At 42.8% G+C, this 24,531-nt stretch overlaps 1 long non-coding RNA gene across 1 annotated transcript; it reads right to left on the bottom strand.

Annotated features, from left to right (window-relative positions):
* Positions 1 to 1,320: 1,320 nt before the first annotated feature.
* On the bottom strand, positions 1,321 to 20,514 carry LOC110346964 (uncharacterized). Its single transcript, XR_015451729.1, has 4 exons — positions 20,389 to 20,514; positions 18,936 to 18,977; positions 17,962 to 18,085; positions 1,321 to 1,493 (listed from the first exon to the last, which is right to left on the bottom strand). It is a non-coding gene; the product is annotated as an uncharacterized LOC110346964 (long non-coding RNA).
* Positions 20,515 to 24,531: the final 4,017 nt, after the last annotated feature.

Below are 24,531 nucleotides of genomic sequence, written 5' to 3'. Positions count from 1 at the left end.
GGTTTTCTACCAACATATCTTTGTTCAAAAATAAATCTATCAAAGCCTATCAGTTCTTCAGCTCCCCTCCCCTTGTAATGCCATGTTCGCCAATATCCTGTCCAGGACCCAACCTTGCCAATCTCTCCAGAACCTTAACTTCTTCAGCAGTTTATCTGTATCTCTGCAAGAATATGTAGTACCATGTGTTTTGTATCATTATTTTGAACAGAAATTGAGGGTAGGGACTATATCTACCTTTATATTCACTCCTCACTTGTAGCAGAAACTGTTAATACTTCTCAAATATTTCAAGTGTCCTGCATTATCCAACCTTCCTTACAGGACCCTGGAGTCATGTGACTTGTTTAGACCAATGGACTGTGATCAGAAGTGACATATTATTTGTGTACTGAGGGTTGAAAGCCAGTGTCCTCATTCATCTTTTTCTTCCTTTCTCTGGAAGTCTTGAAGGTCACATGTTCCAGGACATTCAGTTATATGATGGTGAGCTTCTGACAGTATGGATTCCTGAGTAACTGGGAGGAGCAGGCAACTCCTAACAATTCTTGTTTCATATGTTACCTGAGCAAGAAATGAATGTTTGTTGTATTAAAATTCTGAAATTAGGGCTGGGGATTTAGCTCAGTGGTTCTGCTGCCTGCCTCAAAAACATAGGGTCCTGAATTCTATCCCCTGTACAAAAAAAAAAAAACCTCTGAAATTCAGAGATTATTTTTACTTCAATACAGTCTTGTTATACTATTACACTACCCATCTGTTCAACTACACATAATTATTCAATATTCAAATGCTGAATAATGTACAAGGTTACTCTTTTTATGAACATGCCTAATTGTTTAAGTTGCTCAATGAATCTTCAAGTATTTTATTTTGATTCTATTATATACAAAATATCCTCCCAAAAGGATCATTGTGCCGAAGGCTTGATTGCTGATAGACTTTGGGGGAAGTGATTAGATTATGAGGTCTCTAACTTCATAGTTTGACATCACACTTTGATGGCATTATTGAGAGGTAATGAACACAGGAATTGGATCCTAGCTGAAGGGAGTGGATCATGGGGACCTGACCTTGGGATCCATATCTAGTCCCTAGGCCCTTCCTCTATAGCTTGTTCTTTTTCTCTCTGCTTCCTGGCTGCCATGAGGTGGGCAGCTTTCCTCTGCCATCCCATTCCACTGTGATGTTTCTGCCTTAGATTCAGCTGACCATGGACTGAAACCTCTGAAACTGTGAGCCAAAATAAACCTCTCCTCCTCTCAGTTGTTATGTATTTTGTCACAGCAATGAAAAGATGAGTAACAGATTTCTTACCTAAAATGCACATCCTATGGGGGGTTTTGTTGCCAAACAACCAAGCACAGCATGTACCACATGCTTAGCAAGACCTGTTGGTTAGTGAGGTTCAGCCTCAGCTCACCAGTTCACGAGAAGTTTGCCCCATCTGAGACCACAGTCAATTGCAAGGGCTTCAGTGACGGCCAGTTCCTCTGGAATGAGATCGTGATGAGATGATGATTAACACAGAATGCAGCAACTGTGCCAGCTCAGAAACCAGGGGTCCTTGGTTAGAATAGAGGTCAAAAAAGATAACTTTTTAAAAAATATCTTTTACTCATACCCCATTAGTCAAGATTTTTTAGCACTTCTGTTGGGCAGTTTATGTTATAAGCATTCATCTTCTAAAGATAAAAGTAAAATGAACATATCTCTAAAACAATACTTATTTTCTTCTCCTTTTCCCACTCTAGAGATCCTGATACCCATCAGATGGGTAGAGATATAGTTGAGGCCCCATTGAGAGCAGCTTTCTATCATCTTCATTCCAGATGGGTGTAACAGGGATCATATGTGACTCCTCATAGCCTCATAGAACTTCGTCCTATGTTGGGAATCTGAAGACCCAAGTTCAGGTCCCAAATCCTAATAGATAATTCATCCTTTCTATCTCTCAGTTACACCATCTTCAGGGGGTTGGAAGAGAGTTATTCCACTTTTCCTTCTCTTCCCATAGTATTGTTGAAATAAAGACTAAATGAGATACAATGGAAATATGCTTTGAAATAAGAAAGATATGAGCATTTTCCTGTTAGTTTCTTAATGAAAGTCCCTAACCCCTAGAACTCTCTTAGAAATCTGCCCTTAGGGGCTCTCACATGCACCTGAAGACTATGTTATAACTCCTGATGAGAATATGACACTCAGAAATCTCAGTATCACACTTCCATCACTGCCAGGGTCATGGGAAGCTGCCACAGGGGGAAAGATGAACATGTCTATAGAATAAGAACAATTCATTTCAGAAGAAATAGTGAAACTTTGAGATTTCTTTATTGACTAGGGCTTAAGAAAAAGCCAAAAAGATTAAGAGGAGGCTAATTGGGTCAACTTATCTGGGGGAAATTTATCTACTCTCTGCAGTGATACAGCCAAGACATGTAAACCCAAGGCAACTTACCCTGGAAAAAGAGAAAAAGCTGAACATCTCTAGAAGGGGAATGGTTCAAGAGTAGACATCATCTGAGGTAAACTGGGCTCCCTTCCAGGTTGTCAGAACAGAGGATCCAAGAATTCAAGTAATTACTATCACCCCAACTTGGAAAGTCCACCAATGGTAGATTATGCTACAGGTCCCAGGGATCTCCCAGTTGCCCTCTTAATTAATTTTACCTTGTGCCAACTATTCTTAGAGACTCTAAATCTAGTTTGCCCTGTGGGGCATTGCCCCCTCTGTCATCAGAATCAGATTGGTGCTGCCAGGGTCATCAGGCTGTCAGGCTGCTTGGCACTACTAAATGGACAAGGTCAGGATATCCTGAGGGAAAGGTTGGCTGAAGTTGACCAGAGGAAGTCTCAGCCAAGAGAGATAGGCTTTGTCAGGTCACTGCTCAAAGTAGAGCCAGTAAGCAAAGCTGGTCACTCAAGCCAGGTGGGAGCCAAGGCCGGTAATTAAGAGGTAAGTGACACTGGAGCCAGTGGGCTGGGAATTCACTAAGCAGATGGTAGAGGTGGAAGTGTAGTCACTCCCCAGCCAAGTGCCCTTGTGCACAGATGACATTGTTGGATATGTGTCCTACCAAGGGCTCCAGATCTTTGACACAGCAATGAAACTGCGCTGCCTCCTGCTGTATGGAAACATATGATGCCACACCCTCTCCTACCCTGCGCTATGAACAGTGCTGATCTCAGCCACAGAGGCTTCAATTTTGGGGGGTACTTTATTCTGCTTTGATATTTTTCTTTTCTTTTCCTTTCTTTTGCATTTATTAGACAATAACCAAGTCCCATTTATGTGCCTAGCTTTGTGCTATGCCCTAGCGATTCAAAGACAAGTAAGACATGACTCCTGTACTCAAGTTCACTTTAGTCAATGATACAGACAAACAAGCACAACACAACAATGCAGTTTCTAGGAGTTAAATTTCACAGAGCCAACTACTGCTTTCTTCTTAATACTGTCATCTTCTGCCTTCAGGGTACCACATTCACATGGTTATTCTCCTAACTCAGTGGCTCCTCCATCTCAGCCTCTTTCCCTGAGCCTTCCTTCTCCATAATTTCACACTGAGAAAGTCTTATGGCTCATTCCTTGGTCTTCTCTTGCCCTGAGTGATCCCAGTGATTTTAAGTAACATCTATGCATTGCCAATTTCCAAATTTGGGTCCCCAGACTACTTCTCCGCTTAGGTCTATCACATGCATCCAGCTGCTCTCTGACATCTATGTTGAGATGCCCAATAGGCATATTAAGCTTACCTACCATTGACCTCCCCCTGGGTGGATTTTCTTCCACCTGGGTCAGCTCCCCGCTTCCCACCAACCCATCACCCTCTCAGTCTGTGGCAAGATCTCCAGACAATTGCTCAAATAAAAAACCCAAGAATTATCTCTGCTTCTGCCCCTACTCTCATGGCATTCATTCACTCATGCAATAAATCCCAAATAAAATCCAGCATCTACTGCTTCTTACCACTTCTGCCCCAGCTCTCACAGTGGAATGTGGATTCTATCCCCAGAATGTTGACATATGCAACATTTTCCATATAATTTCAGAGATTTCATACGCCCATTAACATACCATTTAGAAGAGGGGGTTGTCAATAGATTCTAGGTTAAGAACCTAAGTCATTGGCTATTACAAATGAGTGTTTATATCAGTTTAATAGTTTTAGATGTTAAGCTACTAGGGACTGGGATCTTTTGTGTAATTATCTCTGTAGGACTCCTGAAACCATTTCTCATACAGTTAATCTGTTAATTAAGTCTTTTGAATATCATATGGAGGAGAAAAGTAACCATTCATTCAATAAATATTTATTGAACATATGCATGTACAGAAACCTGTCCTGGTGGTCATGAGGAATACAAAGACTTAGAAAATTACAAAGAGAACATTAATATAATGTGGGTCATGGACAAGAAGTGGTTGAAGAGGTAGAAGAGAACAAGATAGGCTTGTTTAAAAGTAGGGCAACCCAGCCTGGCCAAAACAGAGGGGTTGTAGAAGGGCTCCGTGGGGTCAAGGTTGGAAGGTGGCATAGTGGAAACAACACTCAAACAATAGCTTTGAAGTTGGCAGGAAAGATTATCTGACACCACTCAAAACCCATTAAATCACTGAAAGGTTCTGGGCATCCTCCTCTGTTTGTCTGTTTTCTGGCCAGAAGATGGAAAATGGGTTAGATCAAACTCTTTGAGGGCACTGGGGTAACAGAGTACTTACAGAGGGCAAGAAGCCATGGGGTGCTTCATCATGTACTGTTTGCAAGTGTTCTATGTCATGGATTTTCAGCATGACTGTTAGCTCTTGGAGAGTGACTGTAATAATTATGGCTATCATTAGTATGATAAAATTTGCTTTGTTTTGCTTTGTTTCTGCAGTGCTGGGGATCAATTCTGGGGCTTTGAGCATGTTAAGCAAGCACTCTATCACTGAGCTATACTTCCACCCCTGTAGTAAAACATTTTAACATGCATCATCTTACTTAATTCTTAAAACCACCTGGTGAAGGAGCTGTTATTAACCAGCTATATTTTACAATGAGAAAATCCAGATTTAGAGAAAAAAGGGACAGGGAACTCACTGAGTATCAACTAAGTGCAAATGTCAAATATATTTCATTTAATCTTCACTAAAAAAGACAGAATAATGTGAGTATTTCTGAGTTACAAGTATAGAAACTGAGATTCAGAAGATATACATAACTTGCTCCTCAAAAGTGATATCAGCTTTGAGGATGGGGCTGGCCCACTTAAACAGGAACAATGAGCACAATACTAGACACCCAGCAGATGTCTGATGAATTAAAAGTACTTACTTAACTTAAATCTGTGGATCAGTGGACAGAGTAGGATCATGATGCACAGAACTGGTGTGTAAGGATCCTTTCACCACTAGATAGAACACAGAGCCATCCAAAGTCAAAATGACCCAAGAAGAGGCCTCTGCAAGAAAGAACTCTGGAAATCTCAAGCAAAATTAATTTCAAACCTATCACTCCCCTTTATCTAGTGGTGCCTAAACTTCCCATATAAATGTTGCTAGCATTTGCCTTCAGCCACTCTGAAGATCTTGCTTGTCATCTTCTATCTCTCTTTTAATGAGTCTTTTACACAGTGTCCATGGTTCCAGTTCTGTGTTCTGGTGGACCCTTGGCACCAAAGTCAAGGGATAAAGAATGTCCCAAAATAATGTAGTAGGCCATTTACAGCTTTCTTATCACCACTTCTCTGAAGAGCAGGCAGAAGAAGAAACTATTTTTGCAGTTAGAGAATTTAGAGATAATACTCCCAAAGGGATGGGTTTTGGAAAATTGAGTTCAGAATGGAACTCTTTTGCATAGCAACTTTCAGCTGAGTACAATCTCTCCCACTGTACCTATGTCTCTGCTTCCCCTTCTCCTTATTTTACATTGATCAAATAGATCTGAGAATGAAAGCAGCTCTGTAGTCCTAAAGAAATTAAGGTACAGATAGGTGTAGACTGAGACAGCCTTGAGCGTGGGCTTATTCATGAGCGCTACTCAACAAAAAGATCCCAGAATTTCATGAATTGGGCTAAACCAAAATGGTTCTATGGCTAGTGTTAAGAAAAGAGTGTAATATGTGGTTCGGTTCTTTGATCATCATTTTTTAAAAGAAGAGCCTGGTGCTCCTGGTTTGAGGAGGTAGAATAAAGACATCAAGCCCTCTCCCTCAGTGGATGGAGTCCCTTCATCCAACCACTTTGCTAGACATTCATTCTGAGGTAGTAAAATCAGTCACCAAAACTACCTCAAGTTATCCTGTGTGGGATTTAAGCTGTTATTTGATCTTACATAAAATTTTTGCTTTCTATAAGAATCCCACAAACATAGTTAGCTTGGTTCTAAATCACAAAAACAATTGGACATTTTTTTCTTATCTTTTGGAAATAGGGGCTTAGGAATGGAGGAACAGGGACAGAGAGAATATTTTGAAAACAGTCATGAAAGAAACATCGCCAGGACAAAACACACAGCCAACTCAATTACCTACCATCTGTTGTATAGACAAGAGGTGGTTACTTAGTGATCAGACCAAACCCCATGGTTCCTGGCCTGGCCTCTTCATGGCAACTGCTCTGAAGTTGGTCCCTTTGTCTCTCAGTGTACAATTTACTAGTGTGTCAAACAGAGGGGAAATGGCCGTGCCCCTGTGAAGGTGATGACAATGCATTTTCTATACAGACTGAACAGGAATGTGATGCTAGCAGCCAATGGATTTAATTAATGTTTGCTACATATTTGATGGATCTGCTAGTGAAAATGGCCTTATCTCAAAGCAAAGTCTCATTATTATGGTTTAGGACTCAACTCATTTCTCAAGTTCTGTGTTGACACATTCTGAAATCCTACTGTGGCTTCACATGTGAGATCCCATGTGATCATTTTTACATGGATCCAGAAAACAGCTTTCCAAAGGAACCATTTTAGGCTCAAGTTGTCTTAGGGAGCCATACTTAATACTCACACTAACACACATAAATGCAGAGGTGGAGCTTCAGTAAAGGAGACTCTCTGCAAACTATTTATAACTGTTAGGTTCTACACACATAGTCAATTCTCCATTATGCACTCAAGTAAGGAACTAATAGTGCAGAGATCTATAGGGATGCCAACTTCCCTTTCTGTTCATTCATTTGTCCACACATTCTTTCAATAAACCTTTATTGAGCACCTACTAAAAACTAGGCAATGTGCTAAGTCCTGGAGATTCAAAGGTGACTTTCCTTGAGTAACTCACAGTCCAGTAGGGAAAACGGACAAAGGACACAAGATAATCACAGCACAAAATGATAGGTACTATAAGCAATAACATACACAAAACTCCTCTGGGAACATGTTGGAGAAAATGCTCTTATTTCCACACTGAGGAAATCCCACCGAGGAAAATCTAACTGAAGGTGGTCCCTGGCATAAGTTGGGCAGCGGCCAGGCCTCTTTCTTGCAGTCCTGCAACCAGGAAGCTGGCAAACCCCACAAACATGTAGAAACCACATGGTGGTCATCCTGCACGCTTCCTGTGGGGAGCTTAGCTGTGGAGCCAAAGAACTAGGAAACCAAAAGCATAAGAAGACCAGCAGTTGGTTGAGTTTAGAGAAAAATAGTCAAAGATGGCTGTTGTTGAGCTTGGCCTTACCTGCTCCCTGAGACATCATTGATGAATGTGAGTGACCTGCACAAACAACAAGCAGAAAGGCCTGGGTGATTGAATCCATCTGTAGAAGTTGGGAAGAAACTCTGGAGAGGCATGACGTGTTCTTATTTTGAAGAACAAATAGGAGTTCACTGCTAAAAGTTCATTAATTAGGTAACTGGACATAATGGTTCACAGCAGCTTCTGTGACAATTCTTCCAAATTGTGTTTGTATGCATTCAAAGCCACCTGTCATCAGAGCCCAACCAATATTTATATACCAATGCACCCCACCCCTTACCTACTGAGTTCCTATTACACAGACCAATCTATGTTCCCCAAACAGACTCAGGCTCTTGTAACTTTGCTTCTATCATCTGCTCAGCCAGAAATATCCTGCCTTGCTCTCTTCGGATTAAAATGGTAGATATTATTTTATACCCAACTCAAATACTGCCCCATCTTGGAAACCTTCTCTCACTACCACCAATTCCCTAGGTTAAAATTAATCCTTCTCGATTCTGAACCTCCAAAATCTATCACTTGCTCCTCTACTAGACATGCTTTCTTCTGCCTTGGATCAAATAGTGATTCACACAATGATGAGCAGAAAACGGTAAATAAATAGAAAATGTTAAATTCTGGTGGGCAGGGACACACTATTTTTGTCCTTTTTTAATTTTGAAAAATTTTCATCTACAGAAAAATTGAGTAGCTAATGAACCACATACTATATCTTTAATTCAGCAGCTGCTAACACATTCTGCCACACTCACTTTTTTCTGAGTCACATGAAGGTGAGATGCAAACCTCATGGCATTCATTCCTAAATACTTCATTCAGCTTTCCTCTCCAGTGAAAACGACTCCCACCTAGTAAGCCACATTGCTATCATGAGCTTTCAAATATGATCAATAATACCATTCTGAGAGCTACAGATTTCCACAATTGCCTCAAAAATATCTTTGCTAAATTCCACCCCCCCCCTTGGACATAGGACCCAGTCAAGGTTCATATGTAGTACTGTTATAATGCTTCATTAGTCTCTTTTAATTTAGAGGAGTCATTCCTGGTAATGAACATTTCTTACTCATTTTTACTTTTTTAACCTAGTAGATACTTTATAAGTGTGTAGAGAATGGAAGAAATGAATAGATTGAGAAAAAAACCCTGGTGGTCAAAGATCCATGAGCAGTTTTCCCAAGAAGAAACACAATTCTAGAGGAGGAATCAACATCAAGTACCCTTTGTGAAATCACTAGTCCCTGGGTAGGAGACCCAGTCCTTGTCTTTCTGTGGTTGTTCATCTCCAGATTTCCTTCTTGAAAATTCATAAGTTAGTGCGTAGGCCACAGGAAAATGCCTCAAGAGTAATGGACTTGAAGAGAAAATTTGGACCCTCACATCTGACTGAAGATGGAAGTCTCTAGAAACCAGAGGCTCACTGGTTCTTGAAATGTTAGATCCGAAAGAGTCCTCAGAAATCATGTCCAATTCCCTGGCTTTCCAGAGGAAAAAACCAGGTCTAGAGACGTAAGATGGCTTTTCCAAGGTCACACAGGACACCTTTGCCCCAACTACCTGTCCAGCTTTCTTTCCACTTTCCCTGGTCATTGCAACAATGCCCAGATTCTTTGTCTTTCTTCTTCCCAATGAGTGATGGTAATTTCATCAGCCTTCAAGCATCAAAGATCTTGAAGTATCGAAGGCAAATCCATTATCAGATACAGAGGGATGAGCCAGGGATTCCTCCTGGCAGGACAGAGTTATTTCTGCAGTGCTTGTTTCATGCAGAGAGTGAAAGACTAAGAAGCAAAGGGCACCTTGTGCCACTCCAGGAGAAGGTAGTACAAATAAAGCCAGCCAGGTGCTAGGATGCCTCCTTGTTTATTTTGGCTCTGCCATGGACTTTAGCCTCAATGTATCACTGAATTTTTCTAGGCCTCACAAACCTCACCCATAAAAGCAGATCCTTGCATATTAGTTAGTGCCACGATGGCCATTTACAGGTGTGAATTCCTTTTGGAAACATAAGTGGTAAATGATAGAAATCAGGGTGAGGGGTGATTCTCATTCCTAACTTGTCAGAGTATAAACATTTATTTATAGCAGCAAAACAAAATTCCTTGGTAACTATAAAGCATTTTTTCTTTCCAAATTTCTCACAGGACTGTAGGAACACAGGTTAGTGGTTGTTAGATGACTTCATCAAACAGGGAAAATAAGTGACCGTGTCAGTCATTAACAGTTTGAAAACTGAGGAAAAGCTTCAATCATCACCGAGGAGCCAGAGGTCTTATACAGAAATTCCGGGCTTGGACTTGAACTTGTGTGACCTTGGCTGAGATGTTTAACTCTTACAAACCTCTTCCGTAAAATAAGGGAATTCAAATTAGAAGGAAGTGCACTGCAGTGACTTTTTTTCTTTAATTCTGGCTATACATTACAATCATCCTGGGAGGAGGGGTGTTAAAACTTATGATTTTAATCCACTACTCCCTTTCTACGGTGGTGTAAGTAGCTGTGGGTTGGGATCCAGATGATCCTCAGGTAGCCAGGACTGAGAATCACTGGACAGTAAGATGTCCAAAAGCTGATTCTCAGGAGGGAATAAAGGAAGAGTACAAATGGAAAGGAAATACTGGGGTTTCTCAACTATTCCCTGAAGGCACAGGCAGCCAGTATTGTGCTCCCATATCAACTGAACTTGGTTATTCCCCTCATCCCCGCCCTAAGTCCAGCATCCTCTAGAATCAAGGGGCAGCTCCTACCAAGGTAATCAGCACTTTCCTAGCAATCTGTGAGGGCACGTGCATTTTTCAGCCTGAAAGGAAGATTCAGGAAGCCTGGATTCCCAAACATTCTAGTGGGGGCCCCCACCACCTTTCCCATGCCTAACATACACCATGGGGCAGCCACTGGAACAGGGAAGACAGAACAAGATAGCACTCAGCCTGCCTGCCTGGCAGACTCCTGCTCCCAGGACTTGAAGCATCTGCCCGACGAGTGTCAGCTTTTGATCAGTACCATGTCGAGCCAGAGACCTGCAGGGAAACGGCCAGGCTCCCTGGGGTTGGCTAGCAGCAGTCTTTCTTGCAGCCCTGGAGAGAGGTACTTGAAGAATTTGAGCACAGACTGAAAAGTGGGGTGCAGACAGGGGAGGGATAAAGGCATGACAAGGCCCTGTTACTGCTCAGCAAAGGGAAGTCAGGCACCCTATCTTGCTTGTCTGGAGGCTGGAGCAAGATTTCTGGGCTGCCTTTGCAGATTGGGTTGCTCTGCTCCAGGGCTCTGAGAGTCTTTTAGCCTAAGCTAACACATCTGTAACATCGAGTCCACAGGAAGGGATCCCCACCAAGGGCCCACTGCTCCCCACAACCCTATGTCAAGAACCGGGTGTGGAGGTGACACCGCAGCGTGGCTGTTTACAAAACGCTTGATGATCCCAGCGGGTCCACTTGCCAGAGCCCTTGCAGGAGGCCTCCTCTTCTCAAGAGGTCTTCTGGGGCCTGAGCTTGTGTTCTCCAGAAACCCAGTCTGCATTCTTAACATGGAGATAGGGGGCCCCAAAATGCTCCGTGCTACAAGAGAAGAGTGTCCCTTCTTCCCTACTCCTTCTGGAGCAGCCAGGCCAAGTGTTAAGCAGAGGCCTGGCCCAGACACAGCATGCTCTACGTGACTTGAAGGCTCTTCTCTTAGTAAACCAAATGCCCACCAGTTTTGCTTATTTGCTCAAACCTTCAAACAGCCCAGAGGTCCCGTCCTAGTTCAACAAATAAATCCAGCTCCACTCTTGCAGGCTTCAGCCTACAAAGTTCTATTGTTACACCCTCCCTGAACTTCCAGTGTTCCCCTGCTCTCAGGGCACCCTAGTCCCATGCCTGCTCGCCCTTCTTTCGTTTGGGGATAAATCAACCTCCGTTTTGGTTTTGTTTTAATTCTTTCAAAGGGTAAAGAATGTTGACACCCCCCGGAACATGCCTCTCATTTCTGGTTAGACTTCAGACGGCTGTATTTGAGCGTGCGCTGACGCAATCGGGCAGATTGGGTTAAACCAAATATTACAATTGCAAGAACTCATCTGGAACTAATAATTTTGAGGCCTCCGAAAGTAAAAGGGCCCTGCTTTGGGCTGGCCAGAGGCAGAGACCGGCTCGGGCCGATGCTGCCACCTGCCGGGAGCGCGGGGAACAGGGCGCGCCGCCCCGGCCTTCGTGTTCCGTGCGCGACCCCGCAGCTCCCAGCAGACAGGTTCGCCCGCCAGCCAGACCAGGGCTATTTTAAAAGGCTAGCGCCTCTTCCAGCTCTTGGTGTAAAGATAGCTAGTCTGGCTGCTCTTCGTCTTTCCTGAAAAAAAGACAACGTCCCAATTATAGAGCCTGGGCTGGCTACCAGGGCAGTTGCAGTTGGAGCTCGATTAAACATGCATCCCTTGGACTAAACAGATCATGTGTCACTGGCTCGCTTAGGAGGAAGGCTGATTTAACTGGGAATTTTTATTTTGCTGGGGATGAAGGGAACGCACAACTCTGGGTTATGTCGGCATATTGCTGAACTGCAAGTCACATGCCAGATCCAGAGATGATGAAAACATCTGTTTTTGCTTTAGAGCAGCAAGGCGCTGGCTGGCTGAGGGGAGAGGCGGGGGAGGGATGGGAATGGCTCTGCTCACGAGCGCCATCTGCCGAGCCTGGTGCAGAAACGCGTGCATCCTGAGCAACAATGCAGGTTGCTGCTCACCCCAGGAAGTGGGCGATCAACAGGTGGGGGGGGGGGGGGTCTCTGTCCGACAATAGCTCTCCTTGGAGGACAGCTCTGATTGTGCCCTGGGTATTGTGCAATTCTATATTGTCTTGGAGTGTTCACAACAAAGACCTTTGTCTCTGAGGACTGCACTGGGGCAGAGGAGGAGGAGAGAGAAGCAGCAAATTCCCAGGGTGGAAAGGAAAGAGGTAAAGGGGTACAGGAGGAGCTCGCTGGTGGTTTGCAGACAGTAAAATTTTGCTTTTCCTTCGGGCTGAAATCTACCAGAACAAAGAAACCGCGTTTTTAGGAAAGCCCCCCTGGACGTCCCCCAACCGGCCACCTTTCTTGCTATGGTGGCCTTTACTCTGCAGGTCTGTGAATGTTCTAGTATTCGCAGAGCCCGTTCTGGTCAGACAGCCCTCTACCAGCCCTTTAACGCGGAATCCCCGAGCCTCCAGAACCCAGAGCTGCCGCAGGGTCTGAATAGGAGCCATACCGACAGCCCAGCCGCAGCCTTCTTTCAACGTTCAGCAAATATTTACTGCCTGCCTGCAAGGTGCCCGGCACTCACTCAACACAACTATTTGTCATACAATTTAAAAAACAATACAAATAATGTCAGAAGAAAATGTATGTTTAGTGTCAAGGCGGTGTTGGAGACAATGACAGCTCTGAGTTCAGAAGCAAGGAGAGGATTACAGATCCTGGATCCACCTTTTCTCGGTGTTTGGGGGCAATGTGAGACAAAGCTTGCTGCTCCAAGTCATCAGCGGATAGCACATCCCTTCCCTGGGTACCTCTCAGCCTGCTTCAGCCCTGACCTCCAGTCCCCCAGCCTTCAAGATGAGCCCTTCCCTGCAGTTTCTGGAGACTCTCTGGCAGGGGGACATCATCTACATCCTGTCACTCACAGAGTTGGGTGGGGACCAAAGCAGGTGTAAAATTTGAGGTAGAACCACATAAACAGTACTTTCCACCAATGGTGAGGGGTTAATCAAAAGGAGAAAGATCTTCAAACAGATGTAAAGACCCTGGCTTGCCGACCTCAATAAGAACCATTGCCTCAATTTACTCTCAGCTGCTAAATGCACCCGCAGTTCTCTGCTGCCCACTTGTGAGCTTTCCAGAAGAGCAAATACTGCTAATTGAGACAGAAGTCCATCTGTCTCCTCAGTTGGAGCCCCTTGTCTATGAACTTTCAAGTTCAAAAAGGAAACTGAGGCTCTGTATTGGCACCCAATCCTTACCATTCTTCATTTCACCCCCAAATAAATACAAAAAGAACCACCTTTTGCATGGGTCTGGGAGCCTGTCTACCATCTCAGGGATGAGTCAGGAAATGATGCCCTTTCATTGGACAGCTGGGCAAACACTGTGAGAACCACAGATCTTCACAGATCTTCACAGGTCTGGCCATTAACTGTATCCCTGATGACCACATCTGTGTCTGCAGGACCTGTGTTTTTAAATTGTTAGGGCCCAAACTAATCCTCAAAGTTGCTTGCTGGCCCATCTGTCACTGGCAGCCCTTTGCTCTCTTATTGAAAAAAAAATCACTAGTTCAAAGGGACTGATGCAAACCATTATGACCAACCTTACTTTTTATTTCAGGTCTTAAAAGATTAGAACATGAGACTTCATTTTAGGTATGGCTTGGTATTGGTCTCTTGTGGAGCAATTCTGGTGGATTTCCTTTGTCTTATAAACTAAGGAAACGTAGTCACTGACCCATATTTCTTTTCTGGACTCTTCTTGACTCTTTATTTCTATCTGGTTTTGCGACAAGTCTGTTTGAATCCATTGAGAACTAGCTATGAAACTTTTCATGCTGCATTGACATCTATGAGCTCAGAATTTTATTTACATTCAGCAAAATAAAATCCCTGCACTAGTCTCTAACAATGGGGCAGAAAAAAAGGTGACACAAAAATGAACGGTGGTGATTTTGTGTTTTCCTAGGTGTGGATACCAACCTCCTAAACTGTTTTTCCAGTTCCTGCCAAGACTCTTTGCTTCATTAGAGAAATAACTTCAATTGGTCTGTTTCATTCCATACATCTTGGTGTGATTCTCTTCACACAGAGAAATAACCTTTGTTCAAAGCCCCGCTTCTCTAAGCTGTACTGAATTCTGCAAGATCACTCTCCACATACAAGATTAGTGCCTCCTTTCCAGCTCCAAATAGACTATAATCCAAAAGCTGCTCTTTTAAATAGGGGTTCCTTTTATGCTTAAATTCCTAAATAAAAGAAACATCAATGCTACTGCTAGTCTACCCAGTTAAATCCGATTTGCAAGAAATGCTGCATGCTCAAAAATCAGGGTGTGAGCCGAAGTCTGGGCTCAGGGAACACATTTGGGATTCTCCAACCATTCTTTATCTGGAGGGCCCTCCAGTGGCCAAAATAATACCTGATATAAACAAAGACCACCAAAGTAAGCATTACAACAAAGGCAGAGGGTGGACACTAGCCTGCATTTAAAATACTGCAAGCAAGGCCCATATTTTGCTCTCTAGAGGTGTGTCTCATTTAAAGAAAGCCAAGACAGAATCTCAGCTCACAGAATAGTGACATCATTTGCATTACAAAAGGACCCTTCTCTTGTTAAAAGGAGGCAAGTTTGAACTCCATTAAAGGACAACTCCTCCTAATTTCTTTAGGATTCTATTGAATTTGAAAAAAAAAAAAAAAAAAAGGCAGGCTGACATGCAAATTTCCAGAATGCATCTGTGGCATATAACATGGTACATTTGTATTTACTCCTCTCAGACCCCATCTACATTTCCTAAAAACCTCATCAACACCCTGACCGTGAGACACAGCAGAATGCAGAGGTCAGAACCAATGGAGTTGAAATGAGAAGACAAAGGTCCTCAGAGCCCAGATCTGCCTTTCTAGAGGACTCTGAGAAAGCAACTAGTGGCTACAATACTCTTCACTCTACCACATGTCAGCATGCCATGTCACCCAGACCTGTCTCTGTTTCTTCTGGTGTAAAATGAAGGAGTGGATAACACAAGCCAGATACAAAGCCCTAGGACCTTGGATTCTCAGCCATCGTGATGATCTTTGCATCCCAAAAACACTGGGGAAGGAGAAGGAAAACACACACACACACACACCACACATGTCATCACACACCTGCCTTTACCCCATTCTTTAGGCAAACTCCTACTCATTCCTCATGGGCCAGGTCAAATGCCTGTCTGCCCTGAAGCCTCCTTACCAATTTCCCCAAGTTCAGAAGTTTTTCACCCCGCTTTGTGTTCCCAAAGCACTACTGCTGTCTCCACCTTATCTATGCTTTGGAAGCATAAAGTGGGGTGGAAAACTTGTGAACTTTGGGGGAGTCAAGTAAGGCTTCAGGGTGGACTGGTATCTGACCTGGGCCATGAGGAATGATCAGGCTGGTTCCCTCCAGCCTGGGTTTGGGGTGTGGTGTACTCCTATACCTCCATCCCCAGAGATTAGTATGGAGCTAGGGACATGATGGCTGAGTGAAAGTTGAGTGAAAGAGGGTGACCACTGCCTCAGGAAAGAGACAGTGGTGGGAGCCAGCTGCCCCCCCTAACCTGCCCTGACCAAGGACCACAACCTGCCTCTCATCCCCTCTGCATGGTGGAGTGGTGGTGGAGGGCGTGACCTGTCTTCTCATTCTCCTCTCTCAATCAGGAACCTACTATCAGTTAGATTCCCCTTTCTGCTCAAGACTGAACCCACTCCCCCAATTTATACATTGGAATCTAACCCCAAGGTGATAGTATTGGAAAGTGGGGCCTTTGGAAGGCAATTAGACAATGAGGGCAGAGCCTCATGAATGGGATTTTTGTCCTTGTAAAAGGAGCCCCAGAGAACTGCCTCACCCTTTTTTCCTTGTGAGGACCCAGCGAGATGTCTCTGAACCAAGATGAGGCCCTTGCCAGACACCAAATCTGCCTTGATCTTGGGTTTCCAGAACTGTGAGTAGTAAGTTTCTGTTGTTCAGAGAGAAACCGCTCCATCTCTCCCAGTCTGCAATGTTTTGTCATAGCAGCCACAACTGACAGAGACAATCTGGCTTTTCTTTTCCACACTTGGACCAGCAGCCATGCAAACATTTTAGAGCAGCAAGTACTGTATCTGCCAGTAATTATGCAAGGCTGGGCCACATCCATCTAGTTCAGGAGGAAGCCTCCCAGTCCTCAGCCTTGAGCTGCCGGTGGTACTTCACATAAATGACACAGCCCCTGAACACTGCTGGACACGTATCTCTCTGGCCTCTTCCACACAGCCTGCCTCAGGCTCAACTTTGGAAGGGTCCTGAAATACAGGTGCTTCTTTGAGATCTCTTATCTCCTGACATCTCTCTCCAGACTTTTCTCTCCACCCATCCTCCTGTCACTATTCTCTATAGAATTCTTCACACGTCCAACCTCGCTGTCTCTGAACTCCACATATGTCACTTAGCCCCTCTCTTCCTTACAGTGTCACCCTGGGCTCACTACTAAGCTCCCTGAAGACAAGGGGCTGTGTTTCCTGTGTTCAATCTCGAGCACCTGGAGTGTGCCTAGTACACAATCATTTGGTCAAAGTTTACTATATGAAAGGAGTCAGCTGTCACTGGTTGCCTCTGCTAGTGTCTCAAGATCGCATGTTCTGTTCTCATGTCTAGAATAGAACTCATCACCCTTCTGGCCCCTGTCCTCTCTCTGCCCTTCTTGTCCTGGCTGACAGCTTTCCCCCAACAGCCTTGGCCTTGTATGCTGGGGATGTCAGAATTGTCCCTCACCTAGCTCTGTTCCTGTCCCTTGTCTCTCTGAAGGGCAATGCTAGCTGTGCCAAGTTATTGGAAGATGGCATGCCCCTTGCGGTTTTGCAAAAATCCATCTTTCGTCTTTGCTCAAGGTGTTTCCTTGCAACCTCAATGGGGAGTTTTCCTAGACAAAAGTGTTGAGGACCAATGTAAGACTGAATAATAAATGAGTGGCAGAAATAATGGTGAGTGTTGATCAGTGAAGTCCTTATGAGAGAGTTCTGAAGCGATCATTGCCTGGACACCTCCTATTGCTGAGCACCTATGGAAGATACATTCATAAAGCACCTTCTAGTTTTAAGGCACTGCACATCCTATTTCCTGTAGACCTTCAAACTCCCCTGTGGGGTCAGCTTCAACATAATTCCATTTTAGGGACAAAGAGGACTAAGGCATTGAGCTATTCAGGAGATTGTCACACAGCCAAAAAGCACAGAGCCAGGCTGACAACTCAGCCTATACTGCCTCCCTTATACCTCCTTTAGGTATGGACCTAGCCAACTGGCCCTCCATATAAGCTGTCTTGCTTCCTAACTTCTCATTTGACTTGCTTTTAGCTACGAGATTCTGCATGCAGAGATCACCAGTTGCCTGGATGATATGTATTCTGTCCTTCTTCCTTCCAGGGATGGAAGTGGCATTAAGTCAGACTAAATGAACTACACTTCCCAGACTCCTCGCAGAAGCAGGTGGTCAATGAAACATAATCAGAAGTTGTCAGATGGCGATTATGGGAAAACTCTTCAAAAGGAGCCAACACACCTGTAAAGGTTCTCCTTTCCCTTTGCCCCCTCCTTCTTGATGCCTGGACCTTGGACACAGTGGCTGGAATTGTAAGTTCCATGCAGACTGCAGACTGTGAGTAGACCCAAAGGCAGATCCCATGCTATTAGGTATGATAAAAAAATAAGGTGATTGTTTACTTTAAAAAAAGAAAATCTACTACCATAAAAGACACATGACCATTAATCCCCCTAAAATACTTCCACTCTCTTCAAACACACGCATCCCATTCTTGCCACTTTCTGAAACAGATCTGAAACATCTTTCTTGAGTGTCTTTAGTGTCTTTAATTGCATTGTCATGGCTGCCTCAATGTCCTGAATTGAAACATTTACTTTTCATGGTCATTTGGACTTTGGGGAAGAGCCAGAGTTACATGGTGCCAGATCCAGTGAATAGGTGAATGAGGACATACCATGTTCTCTCAGGCTTGCCTTTCTGTTGGATGGTGCTCAGCAGCAGCAGCATTTGCTGTACTTTTTATCACACCTTGTCAGGAACTCATGAAAGACGACTTCAAAAATTGTTTCAGAAAGTGGCAAGGAAGAGGGGATAAATGTGTTTGTTCAACCAAGTGGGGGTATTTTGAGGGGGATTAGTGGCAATGTGTCTTTTACTTATAATAAAATTTTAAAATTTAAACACTAACCAAAATTTTAATTTTGATTGCACCTCAAAAGGATGAAAGAGCAGAAAGGTGAGGAGAAACCTGGAGCTTTTGTTTTGCCTTGTTTGCAATACTGGAGACTGAACCCAAGAAATGCTGAGCTACATCTTATTTATTTATTTATTTATTTATTTATTTATTTGGGCTCTCACTAAGTTCTTCAGGTTGGCCCCAAACTTGCTCCATTTAGAAAGGCCAGTGAGAAATCCTTTTAAAAAACTTTCATAGGTGGGTTTTAAATAATGAATACTCTATGTGTGTTTTGTAAACCAAAAAGATTTCCTACCTTTGTACATTTTGCTGAGGTTTTTAAATCCACTTCCATTACCTGAAAATAATATAGCAGAATACTGTGATGTTATTGGGTACTGGACTGTTCATTTCACCCTCTTCTACATATAAAAAACTGGCCAAAGGCAAAAAGGTATCGCATTATCATTCATGAATTTTGGGTAAGCAGCTAACACCACATTTTCATACTCCAACACACAGCTTCTCTGAGAAGCTCGGTTGGAGCCCTATGGCTCAAGCAAGAATTCACGCTGGATCCTGCTGCCTTACCCCAGCAGAATTGTAGGATCCACAAGAACAGTCCCAATTTCAGGACAAAGTCTACTAACTCACTGATTAGCTGAGCTCTCAGCCATTTAACATTCTGAACTTCCATTTCCTCTTTTATAAAATCATTTATACCGTGTGAGTCAAAATTTCCTCTCAACCCTGAGGTTTTATTATATGTTGTTCCAGAAAGCAGGTGTTATTCCTGGCTTTATTCCACATTGTATTTCCAGTAGCTAATATAAGACTGAGCTATGGTTTATGGCCACAGACCAAGAAATGGAGGGAGGAGGGAAGGGACCAGCGAAAGGGAAGGAAAAGTGGAAGTAAAAAGAATTAAGATGTGTCATATACAATATCAATTCCCCATGACGAATGTAATCATTATGTACTAATAAATATTTTTTACTTCAGATTTTAAAAAGTAAAATGGTTCCCATAGCCTTATGTGTTTGGAAGATGATTGGACTCTGAGTGCCAGGCAGCTGGTCTGCTCTTAGGGAGCGGGGCTTGATTAGAAGCGGTCACTAGGGTTATGACCTGGAAGGGGGTATCTCCCTCCCTACCCCTCCCTTGTCTCTCTGCTTTTTGGCCACCGTGATGTGAGCAGATTTCTACCTCCAGGCCCCTCCACCATGCCTTTCTGCCTTGGAGCCAGCTGACTGAGACAGAACTCTATGAACCATGAGCCAAAATAAACCTCTCTTCATTGAAGTTGTGGGGATGAAGACTGGACGTTCATTTTCAATTTTTCCAGGAACTGCCCCAGTCCTCAGTATCCTCTCTTAGCCCAGCTTGAGAATTTAGACATTTATGACATTCCAATAGGTGACTCAGTATCTATTCACATAGAAGCCACACTTTATACCCTTTGGATGTGGCATGCAATACCCTTGTGCTGCAATTTAATACTTAGGAAAACCAGTTTGCCATTTAATACATTTCCTGCCCAGATGAAATGGAGACAATACTTACTATCCAACATTAAGACTCTCCCAAGCTCCTTTCAACTCTTCTTTCCACAACATCACACAGACCCATGGAGACTGCTTCCATCACCTACCTTTGCAACCTTCACACTGCTCTTTTTTATTCCCTAGAGTTCAGACACATCCTGTTCGACAGTCAGGCTCCTTTTCACACTAAACATGAGTAATGTGACAACCATATTTGTGACCCACCTTCTACATATGTGCTCTCTTATGTCTACTTCTGTTCTCTACTTCCTGGGATGTATTGATAGAGGTTCTCCCCATCATCTGAGAAGCAAAATGCAAATTTAGTGAACCAAAGATAAGAAGATCCAAATGAATCCCCCTAAGAACTCTGTTAGTGCAGACAGTGGCTCAAAGGACTGGACTGCAGCAATCGGAGAAGATGCAGCTGGCAGTATGGTGACAATCTGTGGACTCCACTGCTCTTCAAAGTCTGTACCAACCGTACTTATAGGGATGGAGGGAAAAATATCACTTTGCTTCTGACATACGAATTCAGATTTATCTTTTTAGCTGGAACCAGGACCTAAGAGAAGTGGCAGAGGCTTGCCCCCCTCAATCCTGCACGTGGACTTAGTCTTATTCACAACAGAACCCTAAAAAGATGCAATTGTTCCCACAGAACAAAGGGATAAAAAGACACACATTAGATGTGCACAGAAAATCTCACTTTCTTCTTGACGGTTTTATATTTTCCAAGTTTCATAATGGGTACAAATTCCTTTCATAACTCTCCAAAGAACATTATTTAGAAAGGTAAACAACCAAGTTAAAATAAATTCCTAGTATATATACCCTTGTTTCAGTTCCTTAGCCATAATACGACCATAATAATACCTTCTTTAAAGGATTACTGTGAAGATTTAGTGAATTAATACACAAGAAGCCCTAAGGAGAGTGCCTGGTGTGTAGTAATTATGTATTTGCTGTTATTACTTATTGCAGCAGGGTTGCCATTGCTCAAAGTATTTTAGACCACTTTTGGGGAGCATTCTATTCAGGATCTTAAACACATTCTCTTGAATCTCCTCAATGAGACTAAAATATCTTCCCTTGAAGGTGTACTAATTCTTGGGAGCAGTCAACTAGTTTGGGGTCTAAAATAAAGTGTACTTATGAAGTCAAGGGCTTGGTATTCTGTGTTATTTAGTGCCTGTGAAGAATTCCATACAACATGTGTGCACACACACACCCAGACAGTTCAGCACCAGCTAGGTCTGGGTCAGGCCCTGGGAATAGGTTCTGCCTCTGTTAGAAAGAGATTGAAAAATAAATCTTCATGATGACAACTCTTAGATCAATACTGAAAGCTTTACGGATTGGTGTACAACCAAAGGGTAAACTTCATAAAAGGCTGATTTACATTTAAATCCAAGTCTTTTTGTTCCTCAAAGTTTGCTGATGCCAAGTTTTAACTATGAAATGTCATTGTTTTCATACAAATATTCCCAAACACTACCAGTTGTCATTTTGGCATTAAATAGGATTGCAACATTATAATTATTAGTATTTTTAAAAGCATAACATCATTGTTCTGTAAATCATTGCAAGATCACATTATCCTACCCACAATCTTCTTTTAAAAAATGAATGGGGCACTAGCATCAAGCCAGTGGGGCTGCTAAAAAGAATGGCAGCTACCTCCTTTTACTGGGACCCCAATGGTCTTGTACTAGTCCTATATTGCCCTAATAGAACATGTTGCCATGGCATGGCTCACTGTGCAAAAGGTAAATAAACATGCACTGAAAATCTTTTCTCAAGATGGAAAGGATTTTGATAAAATTTTACTTGTTGCAAAGCAAAAGAAACCTCTGTGCTCCTAATTAAGCAATTCTTTACAAAAACATTTCCCAATTGAAAAAAAGAAAAGGCTTCATTGCCCTACCATCAGCAAGTGTTCCACTTGTGACTTCACAATGAAATCTAAGTATATTTCTTTACGTCTCTGTCATTTTTAATCTTTCAAGTGGGAATGGTTTTTAAATGTCTGTGCTCTTGGAGTTCCTAGACAGTCACCAAATCACACCTCTAGTATTGTACTGACAGGGCAATAGCATGGCAATTAACAGCACACGCTTAAGAATGGAATACATCTAATTTATCTCACTGACTCTTCCACTTTTTTTATTAATACGTGTTTACAGTACATAATATTTACCTTCCTTGTGTGAAATTGGTACATGTACATAACACATCTCAAATCCTTTTTCCATCCCCTTTCCCTCTCCTCCTTCCCTCCATATCTTGATCATCTTCCTATCTGAGAAAAATCCATCTCCTACTGGCTACCATTGACTCTTCTACTTTACTTTGTGTGAGAGCTTGGATACCTTACTCCTTTTAAGACTAACATACTTCTTTCAAAGCAAAGATTGATACCTAAATCAAAAGATCATTTTTAGAATTTTAAAAAAATATTTCTAAAAAGAGTTTAGCATAGTAACTAACAAAGAGTAGGGGCTCAATAGAAAGGAATAACTGTAATTCTTCTAAATCGGGTGGGCTAAAGTATGGGACTCCCTCTCTATGCTAACTGGCCCCCATGGGCTGTTTGTTGGAGTTCCATTATCTCTTACAGTTTTCTACTAGTGTAACTTTAAGGCTGTTAGCTTCTATTCTACTGTTGTCGGAGTTATTTGCCTTCAGCAACCTCTTCCTAGTTTTAATTTGCTGCGTGCTGGGGATCACATAACCATAGCTGATAGATGTACTCAGAACTTGGGAGCTACACTGACGTGTCTCCTAGGATTTAGAAAGTGTCTTCCCAGAATTAAACTTCAAAATCAACATGTAATAGGCAGAATCATCTGCCAGATACAATGACTCTCAAGCCAGATAGTTTCTATCGTAACCTGGTCTGACTGCATTAATATTAGCTTCAGTGTTTTAGTGAGAGGAAGTTTGTTCAACAACAAAACACACAAAGCCATGAGTCAGAGGGCCAAGGTGGGGAGTTCCTAAAACCTGTCCAGGGAAACCATAACAAATGGACTCAAGTATCAGATCCCTGTAGCAAGGCCTTAGTAGAAATAGATAGAGGGAACCTGAAGATGTGCACAGGGTAGATGATTCTTATGCTGTGACAATCATCCACATGTTCAGTCAGTATTTATTGGGGAACTACTCTTGTAGCCTAGGTCCCTCCTCCTTCCCTCATTCTTCATCCATCTTCGCTAAGTTCCCTTCTGGTTGTTGGCTTCACAGATCTCCCTAGAGGGAAAGAATGCACCAGTCATGAGATATTCTAAATGACAGGACTATTTCCTGTGGTGAATTACTAAGTGGACATTATGATGTTACATGTCAGTCTCATGAGCGTGGTTAAGGAGAGTTTGGCTATGAGAGATGAATGCACTATCGTGTTTAGATGACAAGTTATCTAAGCCTGAAAAGTTAAGGCTAGGCCATGACCAGGTAAATTCACCCAGCTCAAGTCTCACCTTCAAACTTCTGTGTTGGGATGACACTAAGGGGCTGTGTGGCACAGTGATACAGAACAGATCTAGGGTCAGAAGGACCCGAGACTGAAAGCTGATTTTACCATTTATTCTGGTTTCCCCTAAGCAAATTACAGAACCTCTTCCAAGCCTCTTTTTAAAATTTCATCTATAAAACTAGATAATAATAAAGTACAAGTTTTGTTTTGGCTAAGTATCTAAATACAAGCAACATACCCAAAGAACTGTTAAAAACCGCAACCCAACAGGACACACGTGTAAATACCGAATAGTTTCTCTAGTGTGAGAAACTGAAAGTGTAAATAAGGATGAAAATGATTAAAATAAATAACTGATAATTTGAAATACGAAAAGGTCCAAAGGTGTAGGGGTGGCGGGAGGGGAAGGGGAAAGGGAAGAAGGGAAAGGAAAAATTATGAGAAAGGAAAAAAAAGGAAACAAAGTCTATGTAAATAGGGAAGGGTGAAGGGGGTGAAGGGCACACAGGTAATGGGGGAAGAATAAGAACCAAGACACATCATGTTCAGGTACAAGCACCCAATGATAAATGTAAATGTAATGTATACCTAAAATGTACCAATAAATATATTAAAAAAAAACAAAATCCAACCCAGTTCCACACCCTCCAATCCTGGCTTCACATTCTTTGCCAGGCTTCTCCATCTATGGAAACCTGCAAGTGCTTTTCAACAAGCAGCCCTTGGGCACTGTTGTGCTGCCTCACATCTGAAAATTGTCTTCTTAGCAAATGGAGTTACAGCTCTAAAAGAGCCACTTTTGTCACTGCCCCTCTGGAATAGTTCTATTTACTTTAAGCCAGCTGCTATGACAGCTCCCCACTCCTCAGCCAGCACAAAGACATCATGTT

This window comes from Heterocephalus glaber, unplaced genomic scaffold (assembly GCF_053883595.1).
Source record: "Heterocephalus glaber isolate CG9 unplaced genomic scaffold, H.glaber_assembly_v1.0 deba00001431, whole genome shotgun sequence".
Taxonomy (NCBI): Eukaryota; Metazoa; Chordata; class Mammalia; order Rodentia; family Bathyergidae; genus Heterocephalus; species Heterocephalus glaber.
The sequence above is the reverse complement of the archived record's forward strand: the minus strand, read 5'-3'. Positions and strand labels throughout refer to the sequence as shown.